This window comes from Uranotaenia lowii, chromosome 2 (genome assembly GCF_029784155.1).
Source record: "Uranotaenia lowii strain MFRU-FL chromosome 2, ASM2978415v1, whole genome shotgun sequence".
Classification (NCBI taxonomy): Eukaryota; Metazoa; Arthropoda; class Insecta; order Diptera; family Culicidae; genus Uranotaenia; species Uranotaenia lowii.
In genome coordinates, this window is record NC_073692.1 from 384,394,015 (window position 1) to 384,419,830 (window position 25,816).

Here is a 25,816-nt window from a genome sequence, read left to right on the forward strand (position 1 = left end):
AAAAAAGAAAACAAAATTGGTTTGCGAAACTTTTTATTTCATATATAAGCTTGAAACATTGACTTCACTTATCGAGAAATCACTTTCAACTGACCGTCCGTCGCTGTGTTTACAATCAAAAGATTGTCATTAAACTCTTGTACACGCAGCGAAAAGTAGTACCATTGAGATAAAAAAAATACATCTTTGATTCAAAAACCTCGTGTACATTGAAACAAAATCCATTTTCCTTGATTCAAGTAAATTTTATATTGATCCGAATTTTTTTTCGATTAAACCAATGTTCCAAATTTTTGAATCAAAATATTTAATTTGATTTCGAAGAATTTTATTTTTGACTCAGAATCAATGTGAAAATTCATTGATTTAGATGAATTTTCTTTTGAATCAAAGTATTTTTTCGTCAAACAGTCGACACATCTTCATTAGCTTTTGTTTGGTGAACGGGACTGCGAGAAGCTTTTCAGCGCAACAGCCAGACAGCACCGGAAGCACAAGATCCGGCGTAGGAAAGTCTTGACAGCTTTAAGAGGGCAAACGATAGTGGATTCTTAGGTAGGTCTTTTAAAATCAATTTAATTTCAAATAAACCAACCTAACAAACTTTTTCAGGGCAACCATTCATCCAACTAATCCCTTCTGATCCGGTCCAAGGAGACATCTGGCGCCGAAACCCTTCATGAGTTGTTCGAAAGGAACTGTCGCCAACAAACATCGTTCAGTAAGTACTTAATGCAATTTTAATTTTCTATTGTTAGTATTATTTAGCTTAATATCGTTTTTTGTGAGCATAAATTTGTATTATGTGCGCTATGTAAAAAATTCATGTGTAACATTTGGTTCTCCTCTTTATTTACAGATGTACCGGTTCAAAACTCTAGTCGATAATGTGAACATGAACTTTCTAAATAAATAAAATGTTTTAAACCATAATTGATTTCTTTGCTATTGGAAGGACGAAAATTAATATGTAGTACTAGAATTATTAGAAACAAAAAGTAGAATTGAAGAACAAGTGCTTTTAAATTGAAACCCAAATACCGTTGGAATAAACGAAAAGTTCTTGAAATTAAACGAAAAGGCTTTTGAATCAAAAACATTTTGTTTTTTGAAACAAAGAAAAAGTTTTGATTCAAAGGAAGGCATTTCTTCCAAACAAAAGAAAATGCATTTGTGTCAATGGAATTTTTATTTGTCCCAAAATCAAAGGAAAAAATCCTTTGTTTTTGCGGCACTTTCCTTTGAAACTAATTTCTATTTTTCTGCGTGTAATAATCCAAAAACTTCATAATCATATTTTTCGGATTTTGTGTGCGAGATGCCGAAAGAAAACAACCTAACGATTGCCGGCAACCTGAAAAATAATAAGTCAATTGGCTATACTCGTATCTAAATACATTTCAGTTTTCAGTTCAGTTATTATCATAAAGATAAAAAACATAATTTACCAGTTCAAAAAAACTACTCCAGTTATCGTTCTGAAGATGTTATCATGGAAACAAACTTGCATAATAAGTATTCTGTAAGAAACGGCTTTGATAAAAGGGGTTCTCCCTGTAAACTGAAGCGTCTGTAAACTGGGTCATCTGCAGAGTTCAGCTTGTAAAATACACTTAAAAGAGAAAAAAACACATGAGTTGTAAATGTGTTGTTCTTTCTATAAGTTTATAATCTATTACTCTGACTACGACTCTGTTTATCAGGCAACAACCTATTTAAGTTTATATGTTCACAATATGAAAGGGTTTTTAAACACGACAAATTGTCGATATATGCCATTGTGTAAAATATAAACGCCATATTTCATGTTCTTAAAAGTTGCATAACTAAAGACGATATTAATTGCTCATTAGAATTTGAAGAATATGCAGCAGCTTAAACGCCTGAATTTATGTATAAAAGCATCTTCACAATATTAAGCTCTATGAAAAATTCTCGCGGAATATGTTGAAGCTTCGAATATTACTGGCTAGGTAAAATTTTTGAAGTTAAGTTTAAATATACCTTCGAAGATACATTCAAATTTAACCAGAGATTCCAATGCAACGTATTCAGCTTAAAATAATAACAACAAATCAAATCCTACAACTCACTTGTTATGTTGCTGAACTGTCTGTCTGTCCGGAAGATTTTGATGATTCTTTCCAGGCATCCACCTCCAGCCGCTTCTGGTTCCAAGTATTCCTGTAATTGGACATCACATATTTGATGCACCTGCAGTTACAGCTACTAGGATTTATTCGGTTCTTGAGCGCTGGAATTAGATTCGAAGCCGAATTATAAAGGGCAGAGAAAGTAAAACGAAATTAACTTACCAATCGAAACTGTAAACACTATGAATGCAGAACGAACCAGGAACGCCCCATCTTTCTTTTCCGGTTGTAGTTATTTTATTTTCCGGTTGTAGTTTTAAAGAAATAGGTCCAAACGGAAACGGTTCATCAATCATTTTCAACGACTTGCTGGGAAGATCAAACACGGAAGTAGAAACGGTCAACCAAGACAATGTCTTTTTTGGAAACCAACTTTCAATCTTCTCACGGCACATCGTCCTGTCGAAGAACCGCTGTGGTTTTCTGGAATAGGACAGATGATTAAATACTTTTCTGCATACACAAAACTGTCAATTCACTAGATTGAATCCTTTATTTTGAACCATTAACTTCAATTTTATGATTTGTTTGAAATAAAAACTGTTCCCGTCTTGGGAGTGTAAATAAAAAAAGCAAATAAATTTACAAAACGAAATTGTGTTCCATGTCATGTAATATTACGGATTTTCATTCTCAGTGCTTTTAAGGATTCAAATTTTTAAATATAACATTCCATGACGAGTAATTTTAAGAAATAAGAAAATTACGTGCTGTTAAGGATTCATATTTTCGTGTGTGCACAGAAAAAGTTGGAAAATTACATCACATATGATGTAATTAAAAAGAAGCATCATATATGACGTAATTTTACATTACGAAATCGTTTTGTGCGTCATGTAAAATTAGTGTGATTCAATTTCAGTGCTGTTTATGGTTCAATTGTTTTTGCTTTTGTAAATTTACGTTACGAAGTCGCGTTCTTTGTCATGTAATATTAGTAGTTTTTATGTTCAGTGCTCTTAAGGATTCAGAATTTTTTTCTGTGCAGCGTATCCGGCCATCCTTCACCACCTTCTGGATACTGGGTTCGCCGTAGAGTCGCGCGAGCTCGTGGTTCATCCTTCGCCTCCACACTCCGTCTTCCTGTACGCCGCCAAAGATAGTCCTTAACACTCGTCGCTCGAATACTCCGAGTGTGCGCAGTAGACCGCTGCAAAAACTGACTTTTTGCTCCCATGTGTTTTTTCGATTCCTTTTTGCTCTCCAATCATCTCTGTTAAATATAAGATGATTTGGTTCATCCCTGAATTAGCGCAACGGGTTTTAAATTTGTATGGAAATTAGTATGGAGAAAGTTTTTTTTTCAGATTAAAATCGCTAGACAAGTATTACTTTACAAGTATTTTTTACTGTAACGAGAACAGCTTTGGCGGTTGATTTAATAAAAATTACGATTTTTACACCACTTTTTCACATTTTTAGTGGCCATGATCTTAAGAAATTTTCATAAATATATTTCCATATGTGTAACATATAGCTTCTAACTTCAGCGTTCTCAGGCACTAAGTGAACTTTTTTTTCGAGTAGTTTATAACTGGTTTATAGCCTTTTTCCCGAAGCCTGTTTTTTCGATTTTTTTTTCTTCAACTTTGAATAACCATATTTGAGTCACATTACGAGCTTTCCAAAACTAAAAACTTTGTAGAAATCGGTAAATAAACAAGAGAGTTTTAGCGGAAAAGATATGACTGCTCGCGGTATGAATATATATAAAAAAAAATGTCGGTATGTTTAGTGTTAAATTTGCAATTGATCATCTGAACTTCATTTTTGGGTAAATTTAACACAATACACACAGTATTTGTGAATTAATGATAGAAAACACGATAAATAACGCATTTTTTTTTTAGAAAAATCAACTTTAGTTTAAGTTTTGGACCTGATTTTAACATTTGAAAAAATCATTTCCTGTGGATTCTGTGAATCAGTGAAAACAAATGATTCAAGAGGTTTTTTACCGAAATCGATTGGAAATTATATAAGTTATGATTTTTTTCACTGTAATAATGGTGCTTTTTCTCTAAATAACACCACCATAGTGTAAAGTAAAGTTACTAAACTAGTTTATGAAGAATTCAACATTATAAATCTTCACATGTTAAACGGACTGACTTTGGACTAATTTCTGACCGATTTCGGGCCGATTCGGGACCGTTTCTTCGATCTGGGAAGGAATAACTTGCATGCAAGTTTTCAGCCAGCGATGCCATGAGTGAAGTAAACTCGTCTGAGTTTTTTATAAATCTTTTCTAAATTCCAAATATCTTTGTTGTGTTACAACTAAGCATCATAGTACCTTCACATCATTTGTAGAAATTAACTCGAGGAATTGTATTCAGCCTTTTCTTTATTTTTCCGATGTTTCTGTAAATCTGTAGCGATTTTTGAATATAAAACATTGATTCCCCATGTAATTCTCCATACAAAATTAAAACTCGTTGCGCTAAATCAGGACTCAATGTATCGCTTCCAAACTTTACGGAGATTTTTGTGTGTGGATATTCCGTCAAAAAATGGTATGGGAGTTGTGATAACTTATAAATTTCAGATTTCCTATACAAAGCCTGCAGCGGTCTAGTGCGCAGGTCCTCCTCGAGTAATATCCATGTCTCATGCCCGTAGAGGACATGTTACAGGTTACCCTTTGTGCGGGGGCTTCTCGACCGCAGTTGCTCGTGGAGTCGATAGTAGGCACGTCTTCCGCTGATAATTCGCCTCCGGATCTCACGGCTGGTGTCATTGTCTGCGGTCACCAGTTAGCCGAGATAGACAAAGACTATCGTCGCCGTTGATCGTTACCTTGTTATTACTGGACAAGCGGGTTCAGTCTCGGGCTTAACGTCTTAAATATTCCGATATCTCCGGTTCTAAGAAGGAAATAAGTTAACTTAGAAGTTTGTCAGGGATTGTTATTCATCTTTGACAACTTTAGAAAAGATTTCAAGAAAATTTATAGTCAATCAGTCAGTTTCGTTTTTCATCTTATTGAACAACTTGATCAGTTCGGTTTAAAACAAGGACCATTGTCATATCGCGAACTGTTATTGGCGTAAGATGTTTTAAATAGAATTTAGTAAGAAGAAGCAACCCCAAGAAATGCATTGCTTCCACACACCAGCGAATCGCAACGCAACAGGATGCCTACCAAGTAAATATGTACAGGTGAATCGGTACCTACTTCATATAAATAAAACGTTACTGTCGCATCTCTAAAGCAAATTTTTTGCGTTGCCTCGTGTACAAAGAGTGAGGTTCCCTGTTGGCTGGCCGGTCAATCCCGTACCTTAGAGAGATACCTAGTACTATTTATCTAGTAGATACGATCTTCTATTCCACGCCACGATTGCCACAAGCCAAAAGCAAAACGGACCCGCTCATGAATGAAAACTAACACCAGCAGCTGCCAAGTGTATTTCGGTTCGCTGCTGGGGCCAATACAGCAGCGATTTAGATTGTGGTCAAAACTTCTTATTGTAGATACACCCCCGCCGTAGTTGGCCGCAGTAAGCTTTTTCACACATAAGCTAGCTAATATTGGACCGCTTGATGGTGAATGTAGCCAAACGAGAACCGGGGGTGAGATATCATAAGGGCGCTTTTGAACAAAGTGATCAAATGTTAAAAACTAATTTCCCAAAACATTGATATTTTTTTGAACTGTTTTTTGATCCGTTTAAAATTTTTTGAAAATGAGGCTGAAAACACCCTTTCAAAAGATCACTCAAGCACACGCTGGTATAGTAAGTAGGTGCTGTTTGTTTATTATACGCGTCGTCGTAGATATATAACTGCCGCAATGGGAGATAAAAATAACTAGCCAACAAAAATACAAAACAAGAGATAAGTTTTTTTGCCAACCACCTTTCGCCGCCGCTCGTGGCTCGCGCAAAAACTCCTTCCTCACCTCAACCGCAGGGTTCCTCCCATTCAAGACACCTTGCTGCTGCTGCTGTCCCACCCACACACCTGCTGATGGAAGGAAACAGGCAGCGTTGCCAGGTGGCCGGCGCCGTCACGATTCATAACGCTTTTATGGAGCTTAACTATAGTTGGGAGATGATCTTGAGGAAAATTATGTGGAATGTTATTTTTTTATTTTCCCTAGCAATCTGTAGTGTTCTTCAATATGATATTTTTTTCGATTGTTTTTTTTTGTTTTGTGCAGTGGTTATTTAAAAAAAAACAGTTTTTGATTTTAAGTAGCAGATTTTCTTGGAATCGATTAAAATATCGCAAGAAAGAACAACATTGTCTCAATATTTAAATCAAGAAGACATCAGCAGCGGGAATGATATAAACTATTCCGATTGACTATAAAAACTATTTACAAAATAGAAAAAAATTTAAAAGCCAAAGTCGAAGTTGTTATAAAATACATGAAGTTGCTCGAACTTCTTTTAAAATTTAGAACTTTTCCTAGCCGGTATACATTTGAATTTTCAAAATTTTCCACTCCGCGGGAAGGTTTGTCGCACCAAAGTTATCAATTCTCCAATAAAGGCATTTCAGAAGCATAGGACTTCTTTGGGCAGTCTAACTTGCTATGCTAAAACAATGAAACAGTGACCATTAGTATAAATAGTTAAATTTACATAATTTAAAACATTCTTCTTTAATAAAAAGTTAAAATAGTGATTTGCTTTGATTTTATGCTTTTATTAGTAAACACCGTGTAAAGGCGGGGTTGATTTTTAATGGGGCTAGTAAAATTCAATTTTTGATAAGGTAACAAATTTCAAACAGAAATGTATAAAATTGGAAGGCAACCAAATCTTTCTTCAATTATTTTTCCGTTAATGTAAATCATGTAGAATGTAGGATGCTGATTCCAAACTCTTTTTTAAATTTTTTTTTATCTGCTTTTGTTTTTAAATAACTTTTGAAAATGGTTTAATTACATTATATGAATTTAAAAACTTTTGTAAAAATCTGAAAACATCACATCTATTTTTTGAAGACCGCGAGTGATTTTCTGGTTAATTATTTCCAAATTTGATAATTTTCAAACGATAAGTCAAATAAATTCGCTGTTTTCAACCAAGTTATTGAATAAATTAACATCTTCATTATTAAATGCACAAAGGTTTTCTTAATGTTATCAGAAAAAGTTGATACCTAATCTTTTTTGTTTTTTGAAGTGCAGAATTTATTTTTTTATCTTAAAACGTTGTATCTCTGACACAAAATTATATCGACAAATCTGAATCCTTGAAATCAGCTTTCAGTTTTCATGTAGGTTTTTTAGTTTATCACCTATCAAAGATGATTAATTTTACTCCAAACTGATTAATTTTAAAATTTCTATACGCTCTTTTTCCAAAACTAGATGGTAATTAACAAAATAATAGGTTTTTTTTTAAGTTTAGGCACAAAAAATGTTATTACCTCAAAACCGTTTTAAAAAAAATGTACCTTATTCATAGGTTTTTTGTTGAAAATTCGAAACGAAGGGTTGAAATGTCATTCAATTTGCTTCATAACAAAAAAAAAGTTGAAAATCTAAAATGAGAACTTAAAATTCAAGAGTATGTAAATCAATGAATTAGAGTGTTAAAGATCCAGAGTTCTGTCATATATAATTATTATATTTCAGAATTATATTTAGATTTGGAAATGAAATTATTCGACGACAATGAGAAGTGATTGCAGAATTGTTCAAAATTAAATCATTCAAATTCCGTTGTAGTAACCTTGCGCAGATATAAAGAAGATCTGAATAAATAGTTATTTGAAACATTACTTAAAATTTTCTGCTATTCAACAATAAGTTTAATATTTTCATTTATAAAATGAGAAAGATTTCCCAATGAACTCATAAGCCAATTTTTTATTTCTTGATGTACAAAAAATGAAAATCATCGATTTATCAAAATTTTTCGTAAAGAAAATCATAGCACTGATCATAGATTCGCAGATTGAAGTTGTATCAAAGGATATCGAAATAAGTTTTCATAGATAATGGGTTGACAAAATTTTAATTTCTTCTCTAATTTTGATTTATAAATATTTCAATGTTGGCAGCGGTCGATCTAGAGATTTGATCAATATATTCAAAAATTATTTGAAATTTGTGTCTCTGGAGTTAAACTCCAATATCATAATTATACTTTTTCCTGTTATATTATTACCTTCTCTCATAATATCATTCATTAGGGACGAATGCATCCTGTGGAAGTATCCGATATCACTTTTAAAAAACGAATTCATTCATACATAAAAAATGAAGCAGTTTGAAAATGATTCAAAGTGACCATTCAAAGATGGGATGTCAGAAATTGTGGAAATATTAAGTAATTGGAATGCCCATAGATTCACAAATGCTCTAAATTTTAGCCATAAATAAGCTGATCTAAAGTTTGCTTATTTCTAATTGTAAATTTTGATTTCCAATTTAATAAACCTTTTGTTTAGAAACACCAATTTAGACACTCAAAAACCCTTTATTCGTCTTTAGATTTGGTTTATATTAAGAAATGTAACTAATCAAGATCCGAATTTGAAACAAACCATTTTAAGTTAAAATTTATTTATTAAATACTAATCAAATACTTAAATAAGTTGGAAGCTATGTAAAAGGTGTTTACTACTCACGATAGTCAACAGAATAAGCAAAATAAAAAGTGAACCCTAGTATTAATTACTTTATTACTAATCACTTAAATTGGAAAAAATCGCTTTTTTTTTACTTTTTTCAGACTGTTATGAAATATTCTTTAAGAAATCAATTTCAGCTTTCTAACCGAAATCCACATTAAAAAGGTGCAAATAAATTACACAAGGACAAAAATTCACATTTCAATTTGGACTTCTGCGAAAAATTTATAAATTTTTTCATTTTTTTTCTTTTAAACATTCTGTAAAAAACGGAAATTTTAATTAGCTTTGATGAAGTTTAAACCCAATTAAAGATATTTTTTTAAACAAAAATCAAATTGTTTTGCATGTTTCCACAATTTTGTTTAAATGGAATAAAATCTTTTTTTCAACTTTTTTTTCAAATTTTCCTTTTAAAGATAATTGTTTCTCTGAAATTAAATATTTCCAAGCGAAAACTTATTTCTTGATTGAATGAACAAATTCAGAAACAGTTTTAATTTTTCATGTAGATTTGTTAGTTGATCAGCTCAATGATTGATTTCTAGAGTGTTCTATCCGGGATTTTTACGAACTAGAATTCCTGGAGAATAAAAAAAAATAGGGAATTCTCGCATCCCGGGAAATGCTAAGATATCCTGAGAATTCTCGAAGCCAGCAAAAAGTGTTAAAATACTGAAAATTTACACGATGGAAATTGGAAAATATATCAGATTGAGCAAGGAAAATGATAGTTCTATCTTGATACCTATATGGTTTTGACTTAAACATTTTTTTGTTTTATACATTGAATGGAAAACGACATCTTCTATAGTTGGTGATATTGACTTACCTTTGTTTTTGAAATTTTCAAAATTATTCTTTGGAATATAAAGGGATAAAAGATTGTTGATTGATCCTAGAGAATATCCTACTAACAATCTTTCCTTCATTCCTCATTGACAACTAGGACGTGGCCGGCGTCGTTATTGATCATATTTCAAAGGGAGAGCATGAGTTTTGTGCATTGTCAATGAACTCCTAATCCCAAGCACCATTATTTTGGCCCTTGCACAAAATTGATGGCCTCGATCAATCAGCAATAACAATAGAATGAGCAAAGTCTAAGCAAATATGTTATCTGAAGTTCTAAATGAATGATAACATCTAAGCACTTCAAGTTCAATGATTTAAAGTGGATATGAGTAGTCATCTAAGCTAAGCTAAGCTAGGCTATACATTGAATGAAAAACGACATCGAATCTATAAATCCAGAAATTCCAAAAAAAGAAACGCTACGAAAAAAAATCTGAATGTTCTATTTTGCAACACTCATCATGAAGAACTTTCGTTTCGCAAACTGTTGACAGTAGCAAAATCATCGGCAAAGAATTGAAATATTTTGAAACAAAAGGATATTTATCTCATTATTTAAGATAATTGATAAATAACCTGAAGTCTAGCAAATCAACTTCTATCGGTAGTGAATCATCTTTCTCAATTATTTCAAATTGATGCAGCAAAAATCACTGAAGTTTGTGGTTTAAGTACCGTAAACTGGGGGAACTTTGATCAGCGGGGTAACTTTGATCATCATGAAATTTTTGCAGATAACCATCATTATCTATGTATAAAGTTAAAATATCTGAAAACTGTTAACTAGGTTTGAAAGCCTGTAAATTGAGCTACAAAAAAGCTAAATTTGGTTTTTAATAGGATATTTTTAACAATACTCAAAATATAATTTTAAAATCATAATATATCTGGTTTTTTGAAGGCTCACAAACAAACATCTCTTCTGATCAAATTTAAGCATTTAGGAGCAAATGGGTTGTTTTATGTGAAAGTTCAACTTTTTTCTTGGTTTAGGTTAAGTTTTAGTGTTATTTTTATGGTCATTTGATGATAATTTCTGGATATTAAAAAAAAACGGTCATTTTCCATGAAAAAGTCCGTATAGAAAAAATGCCTTAAACCCTATTAAATGGTTAAGTTTGAAGTCAACAAAGTACATGAGAACAGAACGAGGACTTAGGGAATTGCATGAAGGTAAAATTTTATTTGTTTTTGAGGCCAAAACATATTGGGAAATGTTTATAATTTTTGCCCCTAAATGTATGCAGCAACATTGTCCATCTTTCGAGTATATTTGTTTTTGAAAGAAAAGGTTAAAAACTTCAATTGAGTCCAAACAAAAAATTACATTTATCGATGTTTTGAGCCTTCTGTGCTGAATGGCACCAAAACAATAAATTTGAAGATGTTGAGATACGTAAAAACCTTAGTGATCAAATTTACCCCGAAACTGGAAATCTGGTTTTGAAACAAACATTCAAATATAACCACCAATTTCGTTTGAATTTACTGCAATCAATGTTCATGTTTAATACTCATCACCTCAGTAAGGGTTTTAAAGCTTTTAGGTATTACGAAAAAGCAACCCTTTTCAAAATATTCAAAAATGAATGAAAAAAGTGATCAAAGTTCCCCCAGTTTACGGTACTTAGTTTTTGGGTCTTGGGTTTTTAGCAATTATTTGCTAATTGATTTTTTGAGGCATTGAAAAGTTTGAAATGTTTTGCAATAAACCATAAATTTATATCTTATATATAAAAATGGAGGCGCTATCTTTGTGATAACATCACGTATGAACGGGCGGTCGGAATGAAGTGAAACTTGGTATTCGAGGGTTTTTGGGGCCAGAGATGGTTTGTATAATAGTTTCAAGAATCTCACTTTTGATGAAAGGGGGGTCCCCATACAAAATTATCTCTTCACATCTTATATATAAAAATGGAGGCATTTTCTTTGTAACAACATCACGTATGAATGGTCGGTCGGAATGAAGTGAAATTTGGTATCCGAGGGTTTTTTGGGTCAGAGATGGTTTGTATAATAGTTTCAAGAATCTCACTTTTTATGAAAAGGGGATCTCCATACAAAGTTATCTCTTCTTCACGTCTTCTTATATATAAAAATGGAGACGTTTTCTTTGTAACACCATCACGTATGAATGGTCGGTCGGAATGAAGTGAAATTTGGTATCCGAGGGTTTTTCGGGTCAGAGATGGTTTGTATAATAGTTTCAAGACTCTCACTTTTTATGGAAGGGGGGCTCCTATATAAAATCAACTAGAAACGGGTCAAAACTCGAACAACTTGAAGACGATTTTCATTAAAACTGATTCACGAGCACGAAAAAGATAAAAAAAACTGTAAACATTTTACAACAATTTATTAAGTAACGGGTAAAACGAAGTTTACCGGGTCAGCTAGTTTACCATATTCTTAAGGTTCGTATGCAGTAGAGCGCTCAGACTTTTTTATTTTTTCCCGAGGTACCGAGAATTCCCGGGAAGGATCCTAAGATTTCCTTATTCCCTGAAACGCTAAAATGGCCGAGTAATGGACACTCTATTGACTTCACTCAAATATGGTTTAAATTAAAACTTAAAAATTCCATTTCATCTCATATCAACTCCATACCAACTAGATGTGATATAGAACATCAAACAAAGATTTGGATTCAGAACGCCAAAATCTTTCAATTCAATCATATTAAAACATGGGCACCGAAACTACCGTTCCCTTCAGTTATCAATAAAATTAAAAAAAAAATTTAAATTATAAGACGTTTTTATTGAGAAATTTTTTTCCTTGTAAAATGATAAAAAATTTATCTTTTTCATCTTCATATTTTGTTTTAAATTTTATGTATGTATATATGTATGTAGATAATCCACCATGGGTGCACGGATTCACCGCAGTTTCGCCAACGTATGCGCTAACTTGCATCCTTTAGATTTTTAGTTCGGTCAACCTTCAATGCAAATCATCACATACCCGACACCATGGCTTCGTGTGAACTGTCATGAAATGAAAATGTTTCGTGTAGGTGTCTGTCTTATTTGTAGAACTAGCAAACAGTTTCGCAACCGTATAAAATTCATAACATATTTAGAGTTAAGAATCTACGACAGGTATTCCGCATTCGTGTAGATACCTGCCCAGCTGGCAACTGTTTGTACGTTCTTATAATATATTCAATCAATGAAATAGTTGTATGGTAAAATAATCTTACCTTTTACCTATTTTGCCTCTAGACACTCTCAGCTTACCTGTAGCTGGAACCAACCTTGTTCAATTTCATAACCATCGGCAGATAATTGGCCTTAAACCAAAAATCTATTGCCAATACTGAAATTCAAACGCAATCCGACAGTAGGTCATTGGGTGACTCTAAGCGCTCCATATTCTTAACACGGTGATGAAATTTTGTTGTTTTACTTGTTTCACGAATAAGCTTCTGATAACTCTATTCAGAATTTTCCTCTATTTTGGTAGCTGCCTTTTTTTCATTCTTATTCTTCTTTATCATTTTTAACTTCTTTCTGACCCAAATGCGCTTTTTTCACAGACCAACCTATCGTACATATGCCCATTTCTCTCTTCCTTTCGTATCACTATTTTTCCCTCACTCACATATTTTAAATTATAACACCCTGTGTTCTTTTATTTTGTTGTTCATTCAAATTTTTACCTCCCCCGAGTATTGCAATACTCCTTTTCTATTTTCTTCAAAACTTGTCAAATTACTAATTGCCAATTTTCACATCCAAATCACAAACCACCTCCTGACCAAAGTCATGAAAACCGGAAACCGAGAAACATTATTCAATGACTTATAATCGCATGTGCGGAGCAACACCAAATCAGAAAATTCCTCCCAATTCTAGTTATGCTTGCTTAAAATATTGCATTGTAGCATATTTGAAAATTTTAAACACGATTCGACGAATTTTTCGCATATGGACTCTCAGCCACTTCTTTACACTTCGAAAATTATTGTTCACCATCACCTGCCTTTTTCACGAATTCGATATTTTGTTTTTTTTTGTTTTAAATTTTATGATAAAAAAATTACCGATATTCATAGTAGAGTTTTTTTTTTTTATTTTCAAATACAAGATTCAATCATCAACTATGTTTTGAATTTATTTTGTTAAGTTCCAAATGGATATTTTTTTTCTGAATCGAGAATTCACTGTTTTAAATCGTGGTTGAATATTTTTTTCAAATTCAAGATAATATTGCGGAATTTTTCAATTATCTCTTTCATTGAAAATGAAGGAATGAAATGTAAATCAAGATGATTAATTGTTACCAATTACACTAGTTTACAACATTTTAAAGAAATCGTGAACTTGATTAACTGACCAACAATTTTAATGTAAAATCGGGCGCTGAATCCGAAAATGAAATTCAAAAAAATCTCAATAGAACCGTTTTTGAGTTATGCTCCAAATTTGAAATTTCGGAAAAATTAAAAAAAGTCAGTGTTCAGATGATTGATAGATAATTTATTCACTTTCAATATGCAAAAGAGGGATTTCAAATTACTGTTATGCCGTCCGAGATATTTTAATCTAAGTACAAGAGCTTTTTTAATTTTTCCGAAATTTTATATTTGGAGCATAACTCAAAAACGGTTCTACTGAGATTTTTTTTAATTTCATTTTCGGATTCAGCGTCCGATTTCAAATTAGAAATGACCTTCAGTTTACTGAGTTCAAAAATGCTGTAAACTAGTGTTATTATTATTTTGCTCAACAATTTTGAATTATGGCTATTTTCTAGCCTAATCTGAAATTTATTTAAGATTTCGATTTCAATTTCTTAATGGTGTTATATTTTATGTGTTCTATTTCTGTGTACTATTATTATTTTTTTAAATACTTTAAATTCGAGTTTTATTCGAAATTTTAACTCTTAAAAATTTGTATCGGAAACATTGTTTTTAAATTTGCAAACAAGACTGCTTAAAAAATGTCGTTCATGGCGAAAGTGGCAAAACAACAAAGCGACGAAAATGAAAAATTCATCAAAATTATTAGTAATGCAAAAAAAAAAAAACTGATATTATTTGGATTCAAAGTGTTGGCGTGAACAATCGCAAAAAAATGGTCCCGAAACTGGCCACAAGTGCCGTTAAAGGATCAAAATTGACAAAAACGACAAAATTACCTAAAAACAATATTTAAAAAAATGTATATAACTAAACTAACAAAAAAAATCACTTAAAGACTAAAAATGACTGAATTCTCAGAAAAAGTAAAAGTGACAAAAATTACAAAATGAAAAATATGATTAAAATAACACGAATGACAAAATTGCCTCAGATGATAAAAATGACAACAATAACAAAAAAAAAAGAAACAAAATATGACAGAAATAACCAAAATACAAAAATGACCAGAAAAACAAAAAATTATAAATAACTTATAACAAAAATGACTGAAATGGTTAAAATATGGCCAAACTGTCAAATATAACAAAATGACAAAAATAGCAAAAACGATAAAAATGACAATATTACAAGATTGACAAAAATGGCAAGATTTTGTAATTAAATTGATAAAACTGGCAATTATGGCCAAAATTACCGAAAAATGACAAAATTACAGAAAGGAGAATAAGGCCAAAATGACCAAAATGATTTAAATTTCTAAAATTAACAAAATTATGTAGTAAACAAAAATTAAAAATTAAAAATTGAAAGTACGTTCAGAAGATGGAAAGTCATGGGGGCAGACTTATGAAGATCGGAAATACCTTTGTTATTGAATTTTTTTTTTCATCCAAATTTTTAGCTCAAAATAGAAAATATCATTTTGAAGAATTTATTCCATTGACTTATCGGTAAAAGCATTGATTTGAAATTTTGATTTTGATTTGTTTTAATCGTATCCGTATTTTTTTTTCTCCAGTTAGTGTGTTGGGAATAAGTAAGAAAAAAGTTTTTGAAATCAATTCCTTGTCTGTCTGTCACACGTTAGCCATAGGCTAAACGATCTAGCTAACAAGCTAGCTTAATTTGAATTTCGAAAATGTTCAAGGAGTCTAGGAGAGACTTTTAAATTCAAATCTTGATTTGTAATTCACGTGCTGTTTTTATGTATCAGATCTTTTTGATCAAGTTGATCTCAAATTAAGAAATTTCCTTTTCACATTCGACTACTTTTTTTTTTCAACTCTATCAACAATCTGGTTTCTAGTCTTATTTTCTGATTCTTATCTTTTATTTTTGAAAATGATTCAAAATATCGTTTTTGTGCTAAAAAATTGCGGATTTTTGTCATTTTTGTCATTTTTGTCATTTTTGTCATTTTTGTCATTTTTGTCATTTTTGTCATTTTTGTCATTTTTGTCATTTTTGTCATTTTTGTCATTTTTGTCATTTTTGTCATTTTTGTCATTTTTGTCATTTTTGTCATTTTTGTCATTTTTGTCATTTTTGTCATTTTTGTCATTTTTGTCATTTTTGTCATTTTTGTCATTTTTGTCATTTTTGTCATTTTTGTCATTTTTGTCATTTTTGTCATTTTTGTCATTTTTGTCATTTTTGTCATTTTTGTCATTTTTGTCATTTTTGTCATTTTTGTCATTTTTGTAATTTTTGTCATTTTTGTCATTTTTGTCATTTTTGTCATTTTTGTCATTTTTGTCATTTTTGTCATTTTTGTCATTTTTGTCATTTTTGTCATTTTTGTCATTTTTGTCATTTTTGTCATTTTTGTCGTTTTTGTCATTTTTGTCATTTTTGTCATTTTTGTCATTTTTGTCATTTTTGTCATTTTTGTCGTTTTTGTCATTTTTGTCATTTTTGTCATTTTTGTCATTTTTGTCATTTTTGTCATTTTTGTCATTTTTGTCATTTTTGTCATTTTTGTCATTTTTGTCATTTTTGTCATTTTTGTCATTTTTGTCATTTTTGACATTTTTGGTCAAATTATTTTTGCCTTTTCCACTTGAAATCAAAAACAGCGTACCCTTTCTTTTTATTTTTTTTAAATATAACCAATCGTTTTTTTTTTTTTTTTTAAATATGTCTTTATTTGTATCAAATCATCATTACATTTATATTACATTATTATATTAAATTAGGTGTTCAGCTCAATAATGAACTGTTCATAGCCCTATAGTTAACTAGATAATAGAAATTTATTCATAAGAATGAAATTTGCTTAGCGCAATCAAGAATTTTATGTAGGAGAACATCCTGTAATAGCAAAAATATTTTAAACTTAAAACTAAACACTAACCTAAAATTAAACTAATTATAAAGAGAACGAATCTCTGCGATGGAAGACTGCATCGATTTGCCTCTGAAGTTGGAGATGATTTTGTTGGCCATCTCTCCGATCGATTCAATGCCCGCAATCCGATGAAGATCTTCGGTGCTGTGCCAAGGTGGAAGTCGCAAAATCATTTTCAGAACCTTGTTCTGAATCCTCTGGATGGCTTTCTTCCTCGTTGCGCAGCAGCTAGACCAAATCGGAACTGCATACATTATCGCTGGTCGGAAAACTTGTTTATATATCAGCATCTTATTCCTCAGGCAGAGGCGGGATTTCCTGTTGGTGAGAGAATAAAGAGATTTAGTGTATTTATTACATTTTGATTGAATATCTTCAATGTGATTTTTAAAAGTAAGATTCCGATCAAGTGTAAGTCCCAAGTACTTCACGTGATCAGACCATTCTAATGAAACCCCATTAAAAGTTATGGAATGATTTTCATTAGGTTTCAAAAATTTAGCTCTTGGCCTATGGGGAAATAAAATAAGTTGAGTTTTGGAAGCGTTAGGAGAAATTTTCCACATTTTCAAGTAATTCAAAAAGGAATTTAAATTTTGTTGCAATCTACTGCGTACCACCCGTAAATTTCGACCTTTGGCTGAAAGCAAAGTATCATCAGCAAATAATCTTCTACCTTTTCCTTCTGGTACATCAGGAAGATCAGAAGTAAAAATATTGTATAAAATCGGCCCAAGTATACTGCCCTGAGGGACCCCAGCTCTAATGGGAGTCCTTTCAGAGCATGAATTTTGATAGCTTACTTGTAAGGTTCGGCTAGTCAAATAATTTTGAATAATTTTGGTGAGATATACAGGAAAATCAAATCGAGCTAATTTAGCTACTAAACCTTTGTGCCAAACACTGTCAAAAGCTTTTTCAATATCAAGAAGAGCAACACCAGTTGAATAACCTTCAGATTTGCTAGCGTTAATCATATTAGTTACACTCAAAAGTTGATGTGTAGTAGAATGTCCATGACGAAAACCAAATTGTTCATCAGGGAAAATAGAATTCTGATTAATGTGAATCATCATTCTATTCAAAATAACTCTCTCAAATAGTTTACTTAAAGATGGAAGCAAACTAATTGGTCGATAACTTGAAGGCTCTGAAGCACTTTTTCCAGGTTTCAAAATTGGAGTTACTTTGGCATTTTTCCATTTATTGGGAAAATAAGCCAAGTGAAAACATTTGTTGAAGATTTTAACTAAAAAATTTAAAGTGCTTTCAGGCAACTTTTTAATAAGAATATAGAAAATCCCATCTTCCCCCGGGGCTTTCATATTTTTAAATTTTTTGAAAATCAATTTAAGTTCATCAATATTTGTCTCACAAGAACTTTCAAACACAATTTGCTTAGAAAGAATGTCATCAAATTCTAGGGAAATTTGAGCATCAATTGGACTTATAACGTTTAAATTAAAATCATGTGCAGACTCAAATTGTTGGGCTAATTTTTGAGCTTTTTCTGCATTCGTTAAAAGAAGTTTATCCCCATCTTTCAAAGTAGGAATTGGCTTCTGGGGCTTTTTCAGAATTTTAGTTAATTTCCAAAACGGCTTTGAGTAGGGTTTTATGTCCTCTACTGCTTTAGTAAAATTTTCATTACGAATGAAATTTAAACGACGTTTGATCTCTTTTTGAAGGTCGCAATAAATAAATTTCATATAAGGATCCCTAGTACGTTGATATTGGCGTCGACGAATGTTTTTCAGTCGTATCAAAAACTTAAGATCATCATCAATTAAAGGTTGATTAAATTTATGTTTAACTTTAGGTATTTAAGCGGCTTTAGCATTGACTATTGAATTTGTCAAATTTTCTATAGCCAAATCAATATCTTCTATTGAATTCAGTGGAACGTTTACATCTAAATTACGTTCAATAAAATTCATATATCGCTCCCAGTTAGCCTTTTGAAAGTTAAAAGTTGATTTTAAAGCGTTTTCAATGGGACTTTGGGATAAAGAAAAAGTTACTGGAAGGTGGTCTGAATCGAGGTCCGCATGAGTAACTAATTGACTACAATGCTCGCCTAAATCCGTTAGAACCAAATCAATTGTGGAGGGATTTCTAATTGAAGAAAAACAAGTATGCCTATTAGGATATTCAACAGTATAATAACCTGCAGAGCAGTCATTAAACAAAATATTCCCATTAGAATTTGATGAAATATTATTCCAAGATCGGTGTTTTGCATTAAAGTCACCAATAATAAAAAATTTAGATTTATTTCTGGTGAGTTTTTGTAAATCTCCCTTCAAAAAATTTTTCTGTTCACCGCTGCATTGAAAAGGCAAATATGCGGCAACAATTATAATTTTCCCCATAGAAGTTTCTAATTCAATTCCAATTGTTTCTAAGACTTTTGTATTGAAAGAAGGAAGAAGTCTAAATTTGAGACGACTATTGATGACAATAGCTACACCCCCACCTTGTCGATCAAGTCGATCATTTCGTAAAATTTTAAAGAAAGCATTGCTTTTCAAGTTATTGTCTGGCTTTAAAAAAGTTTCAGTGATGGCAGCAATATGTATGTTTTGAGTTTTCAAAAATAAAAAGAATTCATCTTGGTTAGCCAGCAAAGATCTAGCGTTCCAATTCATAATATTTAAACATCTATTTGGATCCATGAGGGAATCGTAAAGTCATAATAATTTTGTTAGCATAATTAAAAGAAGTTTGGAAAGCTTCAAACATTGAATTTGCTTTCAACATAAGTTGCATCATTTCCATTAAATTTTGATGCAAAAATTTTAATTTTTCCTCAGTAATCTCACCCAAATCAACAAAATTGTTAGGATCAGAAAATGAAGGAGAAGAACAAGTATTTGAATTTCGGGGATTTTCCCAAGCCTTCGCATGAACGTTGAGACTTGGTTTTTTCCCATTTTTATTAGTTAAACCTGAAGAGGGCAACCCATTTTCAACCACCTCTGAGAACGATAAACAACGAGTCTGTGGCGCAGAATCAGCCCAGGTAACATTAAAATCACTTCGGGTATTACCCAGCCGTGATTCCAATGTAGGCCGAGGCTGACTGCGAACAGGCAGGTTGTTTGCCGGCCCGACGTGTGAAGACGAAAAAGAGGAAGGAGGAGAAGAAACTTTTCTGGAAACTTTGGGATTTTTCCTAGAAGCAATAATTTTTGCCCTGATGGGACAGTCTAGCGAATTCGAGGAATGATTACCTGCGCAATTTGCACACTTGAAAAATTCTGTTTTTGGATTATCACCACCAAAAAGGCATTTAGATTTTTCATGATCGAATGAGCCGCAAAACATGCATCTGGCATTCATTCTACAATTTTTAGTGCCGTGACAAAAAGCTTGACAACGACGACGTTGCGTAATATTTTGTAAAAAATTGGTATGGGATTTACGAAAAGGTTCAAATTTTACTCGACAATGAAACATAAGACGAGCCTTTTCAAGAATTTGCAAATTATTAACTTGATCCTTTTTAAAATGGATCAAATAAAGTTCAGGAGCAAAACCAACACTACTGGTATTATTCGTGTTGGTTCTTTTCCTCATTTGAATTACTTGAATTGGAGAAAAACCTAACAAAGAATTTAATTCATTTGTGATCTCATCTGGTGTCTGATCGCCGGTGAGACCACGAAGTACAACTTTAAATGGACGATCACTTCTAGTGTCGTACGTAAAAAATTGGTGTTTTTTATTATTCAAATAATTTAAAATTTTTTGAAAATCATTAAAAGATTCCGCCAATATACGAGCAGTTCCCCTTCGACCGATCTGAAAAGAAATCTTCACATCCTTGACGGAAGTGACGATTTCTTTTCGAAAGGCATTGAAGTCAGGAATCGTGACCGTTATTGGTGGAATCTTTTCGTTTTTAAGAGTATAAGAAGAGGAAGGTTTCTTACTACTCTTATCAGAATTAAATATGAATATTTCCTCATCACCGATGTTATGAAGGACATCGAATGAATTGGAAATTTCAACTTTTTTGGGCGATGGACCTGAATTAGTTTCGGCAATTCGCTTTCTACCGGCTCTACCGGCCGATGACTTCCCCATGCTGGAAAGAAAAGAGAAAAATATGAATAAAAGAAATAAAAATAATTTTAGCACTGAAAAGTGCTGATTGAAAAACAGGTAAGGAAAAAAATAAATAATGTAAAAATGTTCCTGCAGGTACACAGCAACGATACGATGCTCCGGCGTACGTGTTGACGGCTCAACGGTACAGATGGAAGTGATAACCAATCGTTTATTTTGGCCAAAATCTTACCATTTTAGACCTCATGTGATGAAATTAAAACCAAATTTTAACTTGACACACCCACTTTTTCATTTCAATCTATATAAACGAGTAGAAATTTTGAACAAATCTAAATATTTAAACTAATATTTTGAAACATGTTTAATCTGTTTTGATTATACTAAATACATATATTTACATATTTCCATTTTGTAATCTGATTAATATTTATATTCCATTGTGTTCTTTCATTTCTTATCCTTTTTGTTGAGTGTTTTCTGTTATGGCTGTTCCGTGCTTTCTATATCCTGTGTCATCTATTGATGGTTTTGTTATGGGATAGTGTTCTGTATTCTGGCAATCTGCTTCATATTTTTAATATTCTGTAAAATATTCATTAATACCATACCTTGTTCTTCAACTAAGCATCATTAGGACCATACTATACTAACGAAATTACCTACGTCCAATGGCCAGGTTGTTCAAATCATTCCCCTTATACGTCAATCAGCGCCGTTCTGAATGACAGTCACCCGAGGAGGGAATCAATTCATTAACGTAAACATTCGACCAGCAATGCAATTCATGCATCGGTCTTTTTTTTCTGGCGAGTCATTCAACTTGGCAACTCTTGCGTGCCACAGGACAGAGTGGGACTGGTAGGCCTACAACACAAATTCAAAACTAATCACATCTGTAGTTCGTAGGGAAAACAACTCCCTTCCGAACCGTAAACAAGAATATAGAGGGGTAGGTGATCCAAACGCGTCACAGTTTCCCTATCCCTGTTATTAGTTGTAGGTCAAGAGTAAGAGTTATACATAGAGATGGCGACGGGTTGACATTCCGCCTCACTTGAACCGGTCTTTTTACCTTCCTTGATTCTTTCTAACAAATCGCGCGAAATTGCAGATCGAGCCTGGTTCTTCGGATGGGAACCGCTCGAAAAGAGAATCTGGGAATGGGGGGATGATTCCTATGACGTAAATCGAATTTAATTGAGTTTTCAATAAATGAGGCTTGGGATTAAAAATATTTCCCGTTTTGCGACTGTCTTCTTTATTTAGAAATTCCACAAATTTCGTTGTGGGAGCCAGATAGGAGTGGAAGAAAAAAATAAAACATTCGAAAAACATTGGCGTCCGACGGCGTTCGGCATGAGTGGGGGGATGACGATTGATGGGTTTGAGTTTCGGTTCGTGGGAGGGAGTGTGGTCAAATTAGCAGCAGTAGCAGCAATCGTTTTGGGGGAGAAAGGAAAGGAGGATCAGAATATTTTAGTGGGTGGATTCCTTTTGACCATTTGCCACTTTGAGGATGCGATACTACTGAGAAGAAGGTAGGTATTTTTTTTCCAAATGCAGTCCAGATATTTATGTTCGACTGGGAGAAAGGGGGGATGATTTTTTTTATATGAACCGATATGCTAGGAAAAAGGCAAGAAAAGTGGAAGCGCACGAGTTGACGATTGAATAATTTGTGTTCGTTCGAGCGAAACTCGAAGACGACTTTGTATAGAAGATTATTGTGGGGAAAAAACATCAACTTCTAATTTATTGCTGTCCATTGGATTCTAATGTTTTGCCATTATAATTAGAAACCAATTACTCAAAATCAGTTATTTGCAAACAGCTATTTTAGCTGAAATATTGATTTATGGTTTTTAGCAATGCATTGAGGAATCAAAAAAACGCTTCAACAAAAATAAATCATCCAAACTTCACAATAAAAATCATCTAATTCCAACAGATTTCAAACTTTCAAATGTTTTGTTGTGTGTATAGTTTTCAAAATAAAATTCTGTGCTTCGTATGACAAATATTCGAAATTTTCATGTGTTTTTTTATATGCAATATGGGCTTCAACGAAGCTGCTGCCAGACAATGTTGCAATATTGGAATTTCTTTTGCATCGCTTGGGAAGAAAACATTCAAGAAAAAAACAAAAACAGCGTCATTCTTTTAACATAGTTTTTCATGCAAATCACAACCACAGAAAAAATCACTTTCTAAATCTGAAAAAAACCCTTAACATTTGACCAAACATTCGAAATTCGCCATAAATCTGAATTTGGAACATTCCATTGCATATTGAAATCCAGTGGCTTCAAATAAAATAATTAAAATCTTTAAATCACATACTATGTGCAAGTATTATGTTCAGTAGAAATAAGCTACGTTTCGTATTGTTTATAATTAATATGGTCAAAGAGTGGCTCCAGAGAGTTTAATATATTAAAAACAATCAAAACCTTCAGAGACTTAAACACGATAATCAAGTGTATTTAAACTACAACTCACTTATTACCAAAAGTTATAAAATTACAATTCTCAAACGTTGATCTAGAATAAGATTCAAGAACTCATATTTGGGTTATGAATTCTATTTCTGCTTTCTAATCTGGATTGAGATTTTGCATTTGATCGTAGCAGTATGTTTCGTACGTTGACTTCTTTTTTTTAATGATCTATTTTTTTTTTAAATACTGGAATTTGAATCATTCAACATTCATAGTGTTTTCATAATTAAAATTTTAAATTCTCAAATCATCTAAATTTAAAAAAAAAAATTACAGAACCTTTATGTATAAACTTAGTTGTACTAGCAGATGATTTCCAATATTTATTGTTCTTAAGACATTTTTTAAATAAGTTTTACGACAAATTGTCCTTTTTATTGATGTCGTAAGCTAATTTTCCACAAATGATTCGATTCTATTTGTATCCAGATTACGTTTTTTATTTCTTCCAACCAACTTTTACACACGCTATTCAAAGCATTCTCATTCACCGGCATAATTTTCCCATGTCACATGAGAAAATCGCCAACTTAGGTATGAATCTAAATTATGTCGTGCCATTCTCCGGTTTTCATTCAATCCGATCGACCGGCCAATGCAATACCTAACCGGTTTTTTTTTGGTTGTGACAGGTATTTCCGTTGCCGAGATGAGAGCTGCTGCTGATGGCAATGAGCTGGAAGTTGACGTTTTATTATTGGCAGTTTGCCCTTTTTTTCTTCCCTAGGTGGACGTGTGCGGGTTTTTTTTTCTTCAAGGGGACAAATAAACACCCCTCTAGTTTATAGATATTGCTTTCGAATGAAAAGTATCTAGTTGATTCACCCCAGGTTGAATTTAGACCTACTTACCGAGGTTGTTTTTGTTTCCGATTTCTCCAACCAAACCGGGCGCGGGTCGCCTGATCGATTATGTCATGCTAGCTGGGATGAATTGGATTTTTTTTTATCTTCATCCCTCCTATGTTCAAAACTCTTAAAAAAAATCTAACGAAATCGAAAATTGAATAACTTAAGTTAACATTACATTTTATTTGTGATTTTAACAATCAGAAATGTCAGAATTCAAGGTGATTGTCAAAATAAAAAATAAGATCACTCTTTATCGCAAAATGGTTTGGACTGTTTAAAGACAATATTTTAGTGTTATTTTAAGGCATGCGTCATCTGATACCTGATATCTCTTTGAGTGAGTTAAATGTAGAATTATGATATGTCCATTTAAGAAATTTCAGTCTTTATCATGCTAATGGTTTATTCATTTTGAGAACCATTGTACGCCACGGTTTGAAAAATTAAATAATCGATCTTTTGCCAAATATTAGACTGATTGCGTAAATAAACGTTTAATGCTAAATGCTTTAGAAACCTGCTACGAGCGTTGATAGGAATCTTTTCATACGGAGACACATGGCAGGGATAATAGTTATGGTTTTTTTTTCTCTTCCTGTGCCTCTTAGCACCCATGTTTGTTATAGCGTGGAAAAGGTTATAATTAGGATTACTCTATCTTCAGGAAAATATCGATCTCCAAGATTGATTCAGATGAACGGTTGTAGGATCGATCCCATAATAATCAGATCTCTGATAGATCAATCTTTTTCTTTTTCAACAAGACGGAGCTACATTTTGTAAAAAAAAACACAAAACAACACGCAGACTGAGTACCGATATCGATCAGATACGAAACAGATAATGAAAAAGATCGAGAGATCGAATCGAAAATCAACCGATCTAATCGTTATTTTCCTGGCCAAAAAATAGAAAATTTGAGCTAAAATGATCGATTGTCCAAAGATCGATCCTAGATCAAACTATCCTAGTTCAGATCCCTCCATTTCAAGAACAGTGCAAGTAAAAAACTTCCTCATCATCGAACCTAAACAGCTATTTAAACTCTTTTTTCACCGAAACTGCTGTTTTCCCAATATTTCTTCAAAACTATTTTTGATTACTTAACAAGGAACATTAAAGCCTGCCTGTTTTCAATGTATGAATGTTTATATGTAATACTGGTGGCTCCAGAGAGTAAGTTGTTAAAAATTTCCAAACATGGGAGTTTTTTTTCTTTAAATCTTGAAATGAAGACAATTTACGAAGTCGTTTTTAAAGGAAAATCAGCTCGAGTTAAATAATTGGCCTTTTAAGTACGTGAACAGTTTCATCAGATTAAGTGGACGAAAACATTGCTCAAAACCCTTTTGCCGTGACTGTCAATCCAATATTCTATACTTAGCGTCAGCCTGTTCTATTCAATGCAAATCTTATTTGTTTTTCAATAAACTATTTAGGTATCAATTTTGCATTTTTCCATTTGATTGAATTATCAACTCTCTGGAGCCACCTGAAAGTAGATGGACCCCTCATTTAGATCTCGAAAAAATATGCTAAATGGAGCAAAATAAAAATGTTGTTATCTTAAA

At 32.4% G+C, this 25,816-nt stretch overlaps 1 protein-coding gene across 5 annotated transcripts in view; it reads left to right on the plus strand.

Moving 5' to 3' along the window:
* Positions 1-25,816, plus strand: part of LOC129743375 (ankyrin repeat-containing protein kinase A-like) — a 104,328-nt gene that overhangs the window by 41,001 nt on the left and 37,511 nt on the right. The window lies entirely within an intron of this gene.